The sequence below is a fragment of the Phoxinus phoxinus genome (genome assembly GCF_949152265.1).
Source record: "Phoxinus phoxinus genome assembly, chromosome: 4".
Lineage (NCBI taxonomy): Eukaryota > Metazoa > Chordata > Actinopteri > Cypriniformes > Leuciscidae > Phoxinus > Phoxinus phoxinus.
Window position 1 is genome coordinate 26,374,155 of NC_136879.1, and position 15,908 is coordinate 26,390,062.

General features: G+C 38.5%; 1 long non-coding RNA gene across 1 annotated transcript in view; it reads left to right on the forward strand.

The window, feature by feature from the left end:
- Positions 1-930: 930 nt before the first annotated feature.
- The window catches only part of LOC306997962, a 63,893-nt gene continuing 48,915 nt past the window's right edge, over positions 931-15,908 (forward strand). The window contains exons 1-2 of the long non-coding RNA XR_013797480.1: positions 931-1,172; positions 1,464-1,569. This is a non-coding gene — a long non-coding RNA (uncharacterized lncRNA). The remainder of the gene's footprint in view (positions 1,173-1,463; positions 1,570-15,908) is intronic.

Here is a 15,908-nt window from a genome sequence, read left to right on the forward strand (position 1 = left end):
TTAAATAGTATTAATAAGTTATTGTGTGTGTTATATACCGGTCAAAAGTTTGGAAACATTACTATTTTTAATGTATTTGAAAGAGGTCTCTTATGCTCATCAAGCCTGCAAATCAAATTTTATTTGATCAAAAATATAGAAAAATCTAAAATATTGTAAAATATTATTCCAATTTACAATAATGGTTTTCTATTTGAATATACTTTAAAATATAATCTTTTTATGTGATGCAAAACTGAATTTTCAGCATCATTACTCCAGTCTTCAGTGTCACATGATCCTACAGAAAGCATTATAATATGCTGATTTGATACTCAATTTTTTTCAGGATTCGTTGATGAATAAAAAGTAAAAAAGAACAGCATTTATTAAAAATATAAATATTTGCCATCACCTTTAAAAAAAGGAAAAAATATATTTAACACATCCTTGCTGAATAAAAAGTATTAATTTCTTTCAAAACAAGAAAAAAAAAATGTTTTGACCCAAAACTTTTGAACGAAAGTGTATATTGTTAAAAATTATTAAACAGCAACTGTTTCCAACATTGATGATAAATCAGCATATTACAATGATTTATGAAGGATCACGTGACACTGAAGAATATTGTAACGATGCTGCAAATTCAGTTTTGCCTCAGAACATTTTTTATTTTAAAGTATATTCAAATCAAATGCTATTTTTTTAAATTGTAATAATATTTCACAATATTATTATTTTTCTGTATTTTTGATCAAATAAATACAGCCTTGGTGAGCATTTAGAGACTTAATCAAAAAAACATTAAAAATAGTAATATTTCCAAACTTTTGACTATTTAAAAATATAAACAGTAATTATATTTATTGGTGCTTTCGCACTGGGTAGTTATAGGAACTCGGTTATAGGAGCTAGGCCTAGTCCCGAGAACTACATTTTCCTTCCATCTTATTAACTGTCATTTCTAAGGCATCATTATATAGTTGTTAAACAAAGAAAGTAAACGGCATACAAAATAACTATTGTAGCGTTTGCCATGTGGTGGATGACCAATGTCGCTAGCTAGCTGAACATAAATACATAATCATGTTTCACTTGACTTGGTCCTTTCAAAGTCGGAAGTGGTTGAGAAGTTCCTGGCCATCGGCGTTGGTCCATTAATTTTCCTGCGATACGGACACACCAGAAAGCGGGTAATTTAAGCAATTTCCACCAATAGAAATAGGCTAAATGTTCCTCAGGTGCGAATAGCACCTTATTTTACATGTGTTTAACTGTACGTAATTAAATACGTTTTAACCAAGCTACATTTTTTACTTTTTGATGATAATTATCACTTTTTTTTAAATAATAATTAGATAATAGATGATGATGACAGAATATAAATGCTTTTTTTGAGTTCCATTGAAAATTCACTTGCCACAAAAGTCCGAAATGGCACATGACGCTGTGTGACAGTTTGTGTGATTTGTCTGTTTTGTAAGCCAGGGCAGATAAGGTATTATGACACCTGACAGCTGTGAACTCTCAATGGTGCTGACTTGAAAGAAACACCCAGAATCTCACCTTTGACTCTGAGGACAGCTGAAGGTAAACACACTTATACTAGCTAAAGCTAACATAACATAGTTTCCCCTCTCCTCTGCAACGCCGAGGGCCTGCGATTCTAAAACAAATATCAGTGAATATCACATAAATGGATGAACAGGTGTGAATAAGCTCTGATATGTGTTGTAATATCTTTGAGAGACAATAGTTGCTCTGCTAAGTTGCTGTGTAGAATTAACGCTCTAGGCTTGTCCCATAGTTGAACTGCGCTCTGAGACAGACTAGACATGCTTGCGATTACATCTGCCCCAAAATAAGGCAAAAATGTCTAATTTCTTATTTTTATTACCACATTTGCCCTTCCTCGTCCAACCCTGACCACACTAAAGACCATTTAAGGCACACTTATTAAACATAATCTAGTGAAGTTATTAAAACAAGCCATCTTACAGAGATCCCTGCCACAATTCAATTACCTGTGTTGCTGGAGGGAGAGCCGTGCAGAGAAAATGACAAGACTTCCGCTTTTATAGAGCAAGTGAGGAGCATCGTTTCTGTGGCTTCAATTAACACAATGGGGACAGGGCAGTAATGAGCTCGGGGAGGATTTGACAAAGTAAAGTTGAGGTTCGTTGCTATCTGCCTGCGAGCGTTAAGGGCATTTTTAGAGGCAGGCTGATTTTTCACTTTTCCGGTCATCATAGCTTTGTAGCTGACTTACATTCAAGCTGCCAGCCATTTGTATTACTTACTCAAGGCTTTAATCTCCTTCTGGGTGGTTTCCTGCATGATTCTTAGTTGACACAATAAGTAAAATAATTATAAGATGCATCAAATTTACTACTAAAAATGCTGAGCATCTTCATCAAATTATTGTAAAATTTATAGGATGCACATTTGTTTCACCTCTAACATAAATTCACTGGGAAGAACATGAACAATGAAAATACAACCAGCTGAATAATATCAAAATCATAGGGAAAATACAGTATATTTTTCAATCTTCCATAAAACATGCATTGTAAAGTGCTTCAAATGTGCCCATAGTAGATTTTCCCTAGATATAATACATCATGGACAAGAAAATAATACATAGATAGAGATACTCATATTATTCTAGATAGAAGCAACTTTTATGACAATTTTACTTTAGAATAGACAGGGTTTAGATTAAGCTAGGATTAGGCCTTAGTTTAATTAGGGCATTTCTGTTTAGCTTTTATTAAATGTGCATCTTGAGACAAAACAATGGCACTGACATATTTGAAGATATGTCAGTGCAAGTTGTTTTCTGTCAAAACAGTTTAAACATGTATGCTAGTCTGGGACTAGGCTTGAGTCTTGTCCGTGAATCCAGGGGATAATCTTTACAAAAACTGTTTAATGGGAATTTTATATCCTTGTGTTTTAGCAGCCAATTAATTATTCTCTCCTTTTATACATGTTTTTTTTTCTGCTGCATTGCTTGAAAACAATCTCAAACACTAATTCTAATTCTACACGGCACGCAGTTCATTTGTACCTTTATGCGGATGATGTGTCCTAACCTGTGTTTGTCTCTCATTGGTCTACCTCTCAGCTCAGTATCGCTTGCACCTCAGAGGGTCACTGGGCTATCACTGAAATTGGATAAATTCCCTGTCATGTTGTCGCTCTGTTTGTTGATAGCTCCCTCTTTAATTTCTCCTTTGTCTTTAATCTGCGGTAGCTGGCCCGGGCGCAGTAATCCTCTCAGATAAGTGGTAGACAGATTGTATTTCCAAGAAGCAGCAGCCAAACGCTGAGACCTGTTTATAAGCCCCATGTAAATATGGGCAGGCGGTTGATAGAGAAAGCAGCTGTGCAGTTGTGTCAGCCACCTTAGAGAACTCTCTCTCTATCCTGAGGGAAGGAGAAGTTCTGCAACTTTTTTTTCTCTCTCTCAAGGTCAGGATTAAGGCAGGGAAGGTGTCACAGCTCTCATTCCTGGAGCTATGGCTGGATTTACGCTGATACATAAACCAAAGCCCATGAAACCACAACAGAAACGATTGTGAGAAATGTTGACATGGATCTATCACACTTAATTGCTTAGTCACTACTAACCAAATTAACATAGGCTACACGTTTAAATATTTAGGTTACGATACTTGTATATACATACATACATAATGTATTTATTACGTTTTAACAGTAGTGTGAATATAATAATAAATACATCAATAATATATTGATTGATTCATTTCTCATAATGATTCATTTTCTCTGCATTCATTTTCTATACAATTTTTAAGTTTTACTAATATATGTTTAGTTTGTTTGTAATGACTAACAATTGTAAAATTCATGATAATTTTTTACATTCAGCTTCCCTACCCTTAATGTTATTAATCTAAATATTTATGTTTTGTTTTTTAATTCATTTTAATATAAGCATATTTATTGTTTTAAAGTAAATTTTTTTTTTTTTTTTTTATTAAATATTAAATATTTAAAATATATTGCATCAAGTAGCATTACATTTTTACATACACATTTCTGATTTTGATAAATTGTTTACTTAATAGGCTTCATCCTACTATTGTATAGACGAATAACTAGAAGACCTTCAGGACAAACAATTATCCATGTTCCAACACCATAGCCTGGCCACTTGGTGCTGTCTGTCCAGAAAGCCATAGACATTACATCATGCAAATGATGGAGCAGACACCATTCCTTGGTTTCTGATAGGCTGAGAGCTGCTCTGTTATTATCAGTGATGTCATGGGATCCTGGCTGACCCCCCTCACTTCAGATGTTTATCAGGGTACTTGCGTGCAGAGACGATGGGTTTTAGGCGGAGGATTTGGCCCTGACACCTTGGGCACGTAGCTTTACTACTCCAGAAAAAAAAAAAAAAAAATCACATCGGGCCTATAGCTTTTTGCTGGGAAAGCTCCTAATTCAATTAGGGGAGAATGAGGCCATCGAGAGTGATTTCACATGCTCTGCAAATGCCTTGAGATCTGATACTTAATCTTGGCAGGATCCTCTGCTGTTTTAAGCCAAGACATTAAAACCATTCTGTGTCCAGACAAATGACAGCCATCAGCCGGGTGGGGGAGTTGTGTCCTCTCTGCTCTTCAGCGGCTCTGTTCTCCTGTACCTCCGAGGACAGACCTCAAGTATGTGCTTAGCTAAATTAAAGATACAAATAATATAGTTGTTGCACTCTCAAGACTTTCCTCATTGAAACAAACAGTCTTAAACAGTTTTCTTACAAGAACGTCTTGCATGGACATTCACTGAATCCTATGGCGCAACTTTTCACGGGACCATGATTGACACAATGGTGTTGTGTTGAGACTCTCCAAAGTGAAATGTGTGAGATATGGATTAACCTTGTTTTTTTAAGGGCGAAGGGCAGGATCACTCCCATAGTCTTCCACTGCATTGTCTGCATGCCCCAGTATGCAGGCAACGAAAGAACAAGTTTTATTCATAGTGTATAATTCATTCGTTTTTTGTGTAAGCAGTTGAGTTGGTGAGTTGACACTGAACGTTTTAGTTTGTATAACTAAATAAATATGATTCTCATTATTTGCTTGAAACAATCCCTGTTTGATTAAGTAAGGGTTAATGCCCTTCGAGGTGTCCATTGTCAGGTTTTAATGGACGACGGCGAGGTGTGAACCGGCCGACGCGCAGCGGAGAACGGTTGCCTCCGCCGAAGTCCATTAAAACCTGACAATGGACACCTCGAAGGGCATTAACCCGCTTATACCATGGTCACTTGCCAAATAACACATTTTTAAAACATTAGTTTATATTTTAATTAGTTTTACAATCGAAATCTAGAGTTACAAGTTAAAAAAACAATAACTTGGTTTCCATGGTTACGCCTGACAGTTTATTTAGGTGTCCTCTATCACTTTTTAACGGACACCCTGCAGCCAATTAGAATCGAGTATTCACCCAGACCATGGTATAAAGTGATATTAACCTAGTAGCATTATTGATTTTTTTTTTGTGTGTAGCCCTGCACATTTTTAAGTCAGTTTTTACCAAAAGGTCATGGTTTTCTGTTGAACCTAAATGACATAATTCCTTTATGAAGTTGTTGATTTTTTTGCGTTCTTGGTTTGATATTGAGAGGTTGCAGTGTTGTTTTTGCCTCTGACTCAGCAGACTCAGTCTCAATGTGTGAGTCAGATAATGTGAGAGGAGCTGTCTGTGTACTTCCTGTGGGGACGGCCTGTTTGCCCTTTCCTTCTCTGCCGCCGGCAGCTCTCCCTGTTCGTTTTAATCAGCACTGTGTTTGCCAAAGAGCTCCTCCTTTTTCTCTCTCCTTGAGATGGCAGTTCTTGTGTTTTCCTCTGTGTGGCAGGGACAGATACTGGCCCTTTCATAAAACCTTTAAAACATAGTTTACTGCATCCACAAAGGAAGTGTATTATTGTATTTTATTTAACTTTTTTATTTAACTTTTTATTTTAAGTACCGGTAGTTAAAGTAGACTCAAACTACTAATAAAAAGAAGCTAACTATGATGAAAAAAAAATGTCAAAAGGGGAGAGGACCATTTATAAGGGGTCAATATCATATATATATATATATATATATATAGCTATATTATTTATTTATTTATTTATTATTATTTTTAATATTGTATTACATTTTTATCCAAAAATTTTTTTTAAACAACATTAACATCCGACATCCAACATTAACACAAGACATCTGCATGTGTAGTGTATTCCTTTCTCACCAGTTCTGTACCGCATTCCCCACTTGCTTGTTCTCTATTTTGTGGTGATTCATTACTCGCTGCCATGTAGTCCTGCATTACCTCTTCGTCTGGCAGTCAAGGAGCATCTGTGTGCCATTGTACAAACATCAAGGTGATTCTCACTGGAGAGCTTCGATCTCATCCAGCACCCTTTTGGTTAACAAAACAAAGTTTACTTATGTCTATCAGCTGTTCCCCCTAATCTTTTCCCCAAACAACTGGGCCAAGCCTGAAGTGTGCCAACCCAGCATCCTCCTGTCCTCCACCTTGCATCCATCTGGTGGTTACACAGTTTGATGTTATATGTGGACCTATATAATCCTTATCTTCCTTTTTTTAAAGAAAGCTTTTAGCCACATTTTAGCACACAAAAGCCCTTGCTCCTGCTTTTGTAGCCTGAGCTTCTATTTAGAAGAAGGTATGAAAAAAAAAAATCAATAATGTGTTTGGGCTCTCAATCTTCTTGGCCAGAAGAGAAGGTGTTTTTTTGGAGGGGGGTGGGGGATGTTTTTGTCATTCATAAGCTTCACTGACAAATCCCTGACATCATTTGTGGATTGTATCGATAACTTCTTCCTTTGCTGCAGAGGACAAATAGAAATCATTTATCTGCCTTTGCAAAGGGTGAAGCCTATGGAAACAAAGGCCCCTCTGCCATGCGGCCATGACATTGGCAGCTGAGGGTATTAGCACAGTGTTCAAGGTCAGAGATCAGAGGACAAGCAGGTTGTCCTTGGATTGTCCCTGCGTTTGAAGAGAAGACAGCTGCAGATTCCCATGCGACAGAAGAGGATACAGGTGTTGTCCGACATGCTGAATGTGCCGTGTAAAATAATTAACTCTGAAAAGCATCTTCTCACTAATTTTCACTATGACGACGGAGAGATTACTGGAATTTAAGTGTAGGAAATACCCAAATCATGAATAATTTTCACCGACCCCCCCCCCCCCCCACACACACACACACCTCCAAAAAATGGTCATAATATCTTAGCATGGAAGCATGTTTCTGCCTCGAAGTAAAAAATAAAATGAGTAATTTAACAGTTTTTTTATATACAAAATAAAAATTTTTTGAAGATAAATAACAAGAAACTCTTGAATTACAAGAAATCATCAGTTACATATATAATATTTAAAAAAATCATGGATCATCTATCAAGAAATAGTCAGAAATCTATCAATAATGTTAGTTTAATATCATTTTTTAAATATCATTATTATTATAATATTATTTTACTATAGTTTTATAGTTTTTTTTTTAAAATCTATTATGAGATTGCAATTTTTAGATATGAAGTCTCAATGACAATAAATAAAGATGCAATTACAATAAATACAATTCAATTACCCTTAAATTTGGAAGGTGAAGGTGGAAGTGTTTCCCATAATGTCACTCTATGTGATTACTGACATTATCACGGCACATTGGCATGGATATGTAAAAATATTTAAATGTTGTGTTGGAGGACCGGTGCTTTTTGTAAAATACAAACATTTCCGAGACATTTTGCAGACGCCCAATGTAAAATGTATTTGAATGTTCAACAATACCCTGATTCTCATCTCCCTAATGTATTCTGGTCTTGTTTGGTCTCTTGACACTAAAAGCACCGTGGAGGTCTAAAATATGCCTTGCCACAACTCCTTATTCATGATTTGAGGGGGCTGGGTCTCCGTCTTCAGCTCAGAAAGTGTGGGGTAGGGAAGAGAGGGGGAGGATGGGGTAACATGCGATTTCCCAGGCCTGTTTTTACAGTTGTGGGAGTCAAAGGGAAAGTTAAGTCTCTTAATCCATCATTATTAATAGCAAAACAAGTGTGCATGAAAATTTCACACACTTACATGTCCACTTATGCTTGGCATCACCTGTAAATTAATTATAGACTGTATTCAAGGTGACTCTGATTAATTATATTAAGCGGATTGTAGATATGAGTCCTGCTTCTTATTTTCATATTTTATATACTAAGTAATTTTCATAATTATTTTATATAATATTATATATATATATACTTTTTTATTTTTTATGTATTGCTTATGTAGTTCATTATTGTTGCCAAAAGGATGTATTTTTTTATTTAAAAAGTGATCAAAATATACAGTTTTACGTGATACTCTGGTAAGCAGTGTAATCAGAAGATCAAACAGCAACAATTAGAATAGATAGACAGATGGGTGCTAATTACTTCAGTCTCAATGACCAGCAGCCAGCACCATTTTAAGTGCTAGAGACAAGCTTGTTGCTGTATTTAGAGGGGAAGCCAGACAGTGTTAATTGTGACCAGTGTCTGGGGCAAAGGTTTATTTTAAAAAGTCTATTTGAGGATCTGAATTGACAGAATAATTGGCGTTATCCATAGTGGACCAAACAAAGGTCATGGCTGCCCATTCTAACTAAACTGTCCTTGATCAATTGTCCGCCCTCTCCAATTCTTGTTGTCTTTTTGTTTTTTACATCTCTGCAAGAGCACTGAAACGTTATGCACAGATATCGGGCATCTTGCTGGTTCCTCCGTTTTTCTCTTGAAAATGTCATTAATAGAGAAGACCAGCATTTTGCTCAAAAGCCTTTGGAATATTCTTCAAAACATATACTCCCTCCTCAATTGAAGGTTTTTGTGTTGGCTGCATGGCAAAATCCGAATTCAAGTGTTTAATTTTCTGCCGCTCCCTCTACGATTTGGTGGTAGCATTCCATGTTAATGCCGCTCGGGATAGAGAGAGAGATATTAAGCTTCCTGCAAGCAACCGTTGAACCGCCACCTGCCTGTTTTGTGTAAAGCCCGAAAACGTACCTGTTGGCAGCTGCTGGTGCCTTCGTGATAACACATACACTAGCATCTCATTAACTCTCGGCACATGCAGGAAAAGGCAGAGGAGGAGCTCAGGAAATATCTGCCGCTGCTTTCCAGTTCACAAAGAATGCCACAAAGGCAGGGATGGAAACAAAACAGAGGAAAGCCAGCCTCAAAATGAGGACAAATCTGTTGCTTAATTGATGTCATTAGCAGGGAAAGGCAGGTCTAATTCCACTCATGTTGTGGATTTGCTACTAAGTCATTCAATTTACTCATCAGTTAAACTCGCGCACACACCTTGTAAGAGTATGCAGCACAATATTGCAATCTAGCAGTTTACTGAGACTGTACAGCATCACTCCGTTCAAGGAATATTCCTTTCAATTGAGTGATGTCATTTGATTATACACACACATACATTTTGTTTTCATGTTTTATGGTGACTTTCCTTAGACATAATGGTTTTTGCACTGTACAAACTTTTTATCCTCTTACACCAACATTTTCAGAAAACATCACTTGGTATGATTTATAAGCTGTTTTCCTCATGAGGACAAAAAAATACTTGTTGTAGGGTTTACTAGGTCACACACACAGGTGATGCATTTACATTTGAAGTGAATGGCATCAATTTTTTTTGTTTTTTTTTTACATTTACATTAATTCACCTTGTGTATTGAGCTGTAAAGCTGTTTAAATCATATATATATATTTGATTCATATATAAATATATATATATATATAAATATATATATGGTTTATGACATTTTTTTTAATATATTATAGCCTATATGTTTAGCTACATTTTGACTATAAGTTAGATCCTAATTTGCATAGAAATGAATGACAGTGACTTCATTTAAAAGTATTTTTTTCCCCCAGCACATTTAGTGCCTTGTTAAATTTTATTACTGGTGGTTATTGAATAAGGAACAGGCATTTATGTTAAAATACCACATGCAAAAATTGCGCAATTGTTTAGTGAAGTTGCCTCCAAGTACTCAAAGTGAGAGAGAGAAAGAGAGAAAGTTAGAAACAGAAAGCCTCTAGTGAAACTTGCTGAGTAGAGAGATGGGTCAGAGCCGTAAGGCCGTGTGGATCTGGTGTGACAGGAAGGCATATAAGGCAAAGTTGTGAGTGGCAAGGACAGAGACAAGGTCAGGGGTGTCCTCTCAAAGATGGAAAGTGCATCAAGAATACAAGCCTATTTCTCCACACTATTGTTGTGCCTATCCTCTTGTGCATCCAACTTCATTTCCACTTCAATTTTTAGCAACCTTCTGCTCGTCTCTCAAGGAGATACGATACAAGCTCTGACACGAATTAGCCCTCAGATTGACTGATACTGCAACGCCCAGGGGACGCTGGGTAAAAAAGCTCGCCTCTACCCCCCCTCCCCCACACCCCACTCTTTTTTCTCTAACCCTTCTCTTTCTGTGCTTCCTCTTCGTCTTGTTTTTCCCTGGTGCCTGCTTGTCAGTCACCTGTCTTGGCGACATCACCCTTGCCTTCAGAGTTGACAGACAGGCGCCGCCGGGTTCTGACGGAGTAATTTGCTACAAATTTACAAAACGCCTGGCATCAAAGATGGCAGCAGGGTCGTGGGGAAGTGATTGCATTAAGAGTGGAGTTGAGTGGTCTATTTCCACTCATCAACGCCACTGACAGTCAGGGCCGAATGACATTCGTATTTGCCGACAAGTTTTTAGCAGGCATTAAGGGCGGAGACACGGATACACCTCTGCTGTTGAACCGATGGCACTCAAGACGCACCGTACCGCAAAACCCGATTGCACCCCTTCAGTCCTCGAAAATGAGCAATTCAAACAGATCATATCAGTCCAAACTCCAAATATCCCACCTCACACACCATCAGACTCTCATAACAGTTCAAAAAGCAACTGATGATTATTGTTGGAAGTACACAAGAGAGCTGAATGCTGATCTAGGCCCAGAATCTGGAAGGAACCGAGGGATTCGCAATCAGGTATTGACGGAGAAGAGCAGCCTCATCTTTCGCTGTCCCGCGACGGGGCGATTCCTCACCGATATTATTGATTTCTGGCAGGGAGCTCATCTGTTACAGGCTGACTATGGTCAGATCAACTGGGCTGTATTGCTGAGCAGAGGCATTCTTTACTTTGCACAGACACTCCAGGTCAATTTCAGGCGCTCTGCATCTTTAAAAGGCCCTCTATGCTTGCCTCATCACCATTATGTAATACAGATTTTTTGTGCGGCTTTAAATGAACATTTGGCAGTTTTCAAAAGGCCTGATTGAGTTTGTATTGATGAGTTTGGTTCAAGGAGGTGCGTGATGTTTTTGCAAAGAATTAATTCTTTCTTGTTTTCAAGTATGTTTTGACTGTTTTTGAATCGGTTTATCATCTCCCTGTCATGCATTTCTCATGGTGCAGGCATAGCAGAATCTTCTCCTTGACCCCAGACCTCCCTGACCCTCTACTTTGACAGACACAGGTGTATTTCCCCTGGGATGCTATCAGGAACCATGGCACACATGTAACCATTTTCTGCATCGCATCACACGAGTCCCCCACACCAAACACACAAACATCCATGCACTATATTTTAGAATAGAAGAATAGCATCCATCCATCCATCCATCCATCCATCCATCCATCCATCCATCCATCCATCCATCCATCCATCCATCCATCCATCCATCCATCCATCCATCCATCCATCCATCCATCCATCCATCCATCCATCCATCCATCCATCCATCCATCCATCCATCCATCCATCCATCCATCCATCCATCCATCCATCCATCCATCCATCCATCCATCCATCCATCCATCCATCCATCCATCCATACATACATATTTAAATTCACATTGCAATTTTGTATTCTTCTTGCTACTACATTCCCATGAATATACAATTCTAAATTGTTCAATTTGCATTTCAAAGTTGGACAACAGGAGATTTGGCCTTTGTGAGGTTAATTTTCTCCTTGTCCCCACTCCCCCCTCTCTCTCCTTGCTAGGCACAGGGAAAGAATGACTCCTGCTTAACGATAAAATAATGAATGTCATTTTAAGGCAGGAGTGGGGTGGGGAGTGGGGGTCTGGTTTTTAGTGCATTACTTGTGCCGCTGAATTTGCCCCGTGCCAAGGAGTAAATCTGAGTGAAGCCGTGCGATGTGACATCATTTACTCAGAAATCCCTAATTTGTCAGCATTAATATTTCAACCCCACCATTGCCTGTCAGTGAATGCCAGAGATGACTGATCAATCTATAAAACGGCTGCGGCTAATTTATTGAATATTTATGTGCAATGTCATGTGTGGGGCGCGAGCGGAATTTATTTCGCTCGCTTGCCTCTCTGCTTGAGAACTTTTCTAACTAATCGCACTTTTTTTTTAAAGAAGGGGAAAGATGCATAATGATAATGGGACACAGGGACGTGCATTGGCTTTCCTCTCAGGAAAGCTGCTCTCAAACATATTCACGTGTCTATCGCTGTGTCACCATTCCAGTCAATGAATTACAGTGTGGTGCCAGCCTATGATTGGGTCGAGATGATTCACAGTCCTGCATGGGGTGTTCCGAACGGTTGCAGTCCATTATAGTCGTTGCCTTCTCCATAATTCCATTTTCATTGTCTGCTTTCTGCGGCGCTCCTGACTGACGCCGTCCTAGAGGATAATACGTCTGTGTTGAATTTACCGCTGTGTCTTGAGAAATGTGTTTGTTTGCTAGTTTAGAGCGCTGTGCTATGAAGTACAGAAGGAGGGTCAGGCTCCAGTCATGGTTTTGTGGCGTACCACTGGGTTTGTCCTACGTTTGAGGGGGAATTAGTGACGGCGGGCTCAGGATGGTGGTTTGCCAGTAGATGCTGGGTTAGCGAAAACTGTTATTTTGCTCGGCTGGGTCCGTTCATGTGCAGTGCTATCTCTGACGTGTACCAGTGTCCCAAATGTGACTCTGTTTAGGTGCAGCTTTGTTTTAAAGCTTTATAGTACAGTGAACAAATCTATTCCTTCCTTACAACCCTGTATTAGCCTCTCCGATACCCTCATTATACCCCCGCTAATTACAAATTCTCAAGCCAGTGCCAAGCATTAAAATAAGACAGTGCAGAGAAGCATATGGCGTAATATCCTATTAATGAACACTCTAAATTCAAACCCAGGTCAGCTGCTCGTTTCATGCGCATGTCACCAATCCAAAGGGGGGAAAAAAGTGACCTTCTTTTAAAATGCACAGACTGATTTGAAGAGATGGAGGCCTCAGGCAAGCTCATTGTTTTACTTGTTTAATTTTCCCCAGCAATTATTGATATAACATCATGCAGGTAGAGCAGAGTTTTTTTCTGCTAAGGAGCAAAGGTAGCGATTGCTTTCTCATCTTGATTTCCCGTCGACTAGTTATGTCTCTCTTCTCTTTTTTCGCCTTCTGTTTCCTTCTATCTCTCTTGTTCCACTGGTCTTCTCTCTCTCTCTCTCTCTCTCTCTCTCTCTCTCTCTCTCTCTCTCTCTCTCTCTCTCTCTCTCTCTCTCTCGGGAAACCGAGGCTATTTGCATTGGCTGTCACAACAGTGGGAGAAACAAGTTTCCCCTCTCCACCGCACTCTCCTCGCATGCAGCTTTTTTTAATGTGGACTGTCAAACACAAGAGAGATGGATTTCGGTTTCCTATTTAAAAGGGGGATGCAAATACGTAGACACATTTAGCATGCTGGTGTCTCAGCGTGATAGATGCGTCTGTGGCAGCTTGGTTGGAATCGGGTATTCTGAGGTAATCTTCAACGATGACCCTGTCGACTGCGATTGGGAATAGCAGGGGGAAATATGTAGTTCCTTTACAAAGATTAAAAAAGAACAAAACCGCACGTCTTTTTGCTGCCATTAACCCGTAAATAAAATGAACACATCATTATGGGCCAGGATCACACGCTCAGACTCTGCCTATCGGTGCACTTCAGCCAACCGGATGCTGATTTATATTGACAGGGACACGTTTCGTCCCTTCTCTGTTAGGCTGTCTCAGGGGAACGTTCCCTCTGGGAGATGCAAGGTAGTGCCGGGGCTTAGGGTTGGACCCCAGCCCTGGGCTCTTGTGGAGCAGATTGGGGAATAGTTTGTTTTAAAAGGCTAAATCCCCCTGAACAGCTGTCCTAGATCAGGACTCAGATCAGTGGTGCAGGAGACCAGAGACAGCTGCAGGTGCATGTCTGGGTTGCATGTGGCCTCTGCAAATACACGTGTGCATACTCGCATGAATGAGGATTTCTAGAAAGATGGTCTAGAATATGTGTTTCTAGAATGGGCTAGCATTCCCGCATGTTCTAAACCCCTTGTGCCAAAATGCAAGAATACAACTCTGATTAAATTATTAATGAAATCATTTATAGAAACATAGCATATTACATGTTCAGATTAAACTCAGTCAGCAGCATTTGTGGCATGATGTTGAATTGCACATAAAATAATTACAAATAATCTTTCCGTTTTCTGTAAAACAAAACAAAAAATACATAAATAGAAAAGAGGCACTTACAGTGAAAGTAATGTTTAGCTGAAATGTTAAGCGGATAACTTTATAAAAGTAATTTTAGGGTTTATGGATTTGCTTAGTCAAGGTAACAGAAAATATGTACTTTTTCACACTAAAATCATATTTGCATGATTATTTTTGCTATATTGAAACAGTAATTATTTTACCGTTTCCTGATTGGCCCGATTCAATTCCATTGTAAGTGCGTGGTTATCTAGTAATCAATACGACATCACATCTAAAAAGTTTTTGGCAGAATACATGGTCACTTTTGAATGGCTGTCAATATAGAGAAAACATGTTTTTTTGCCCCATAAGGTATAGTCACAACATTAGGTGCTATCATGGCTATGCTAACCAGTAAGACCTTGACCCATTGATATAAAGCATTGAAAAAGAAGGATTTTGCTTTATTTTATAGACAGAAAGTTATCTGCATGTTCTTTGTCAGTTAACAGAATACATCTTTCAGGTTGATGTTTTCAGTGTTTAATGGAGACTTTGAGGTTTCAAGAAATAAGAGGACAAAAAAAAAAAGGACCTGAAGGGATCAAGGCAGCTTAGAGGAGGAGCGCTGGGGCAACTTGATAGAGAATGAAAAAAAAAAAAGGTCAGTTATGTCCTGAAGTAAGCTGGATTCATTGTGTGCAGTCTGAGCAATGGAGAACTGATAAAAAAAATGACCTCAATAAAAACAGCAGTACCTATGCAATATGCAAATCATTCCATAAAGGACGGGGGCCAGAGTGAGAAGAGCCCACACAGCATGTGATGTCTTGACTATCGCTCTTTGTTCCCGGGCCTTTTATATATACCTTCCCTGCAGATAAAAGCCAGGAGAGGGCACTTGTGGAGGGTCACCTCTGCTGAAGGTGAGGGTATAGCTCCATTCCACACCCTTCCCCACTGGACCGACTCACAAAGCCTCAAACAACATAGTGACCCAGGAGTACAGTTATATGAGAATGTGTGGTTTCGATTATGTGTTAATCAAGGTTTCTACTTGATGCCACTTTGAATATTAAACGCGTACAGTCATAAGGAGTACCAAAGCAAAGATCCCACTTACCGGTACAATGCAGTCAAAAGTTTGGACACACCTACTTACTCATGTACACCTTGTATAATAGTAATACAGTTGTAATTATTTTGATTTTGATTACAATTATTAGTATTTATTTATGTATTATTATTATGTGTGTATTTATTTAATTCTTCATTCATTTATTCATTTAATTTTAGAATTTGACACCAAATTATTTGTTTATTATTATTATTATTATTATTATTATTTTAACAACATTAC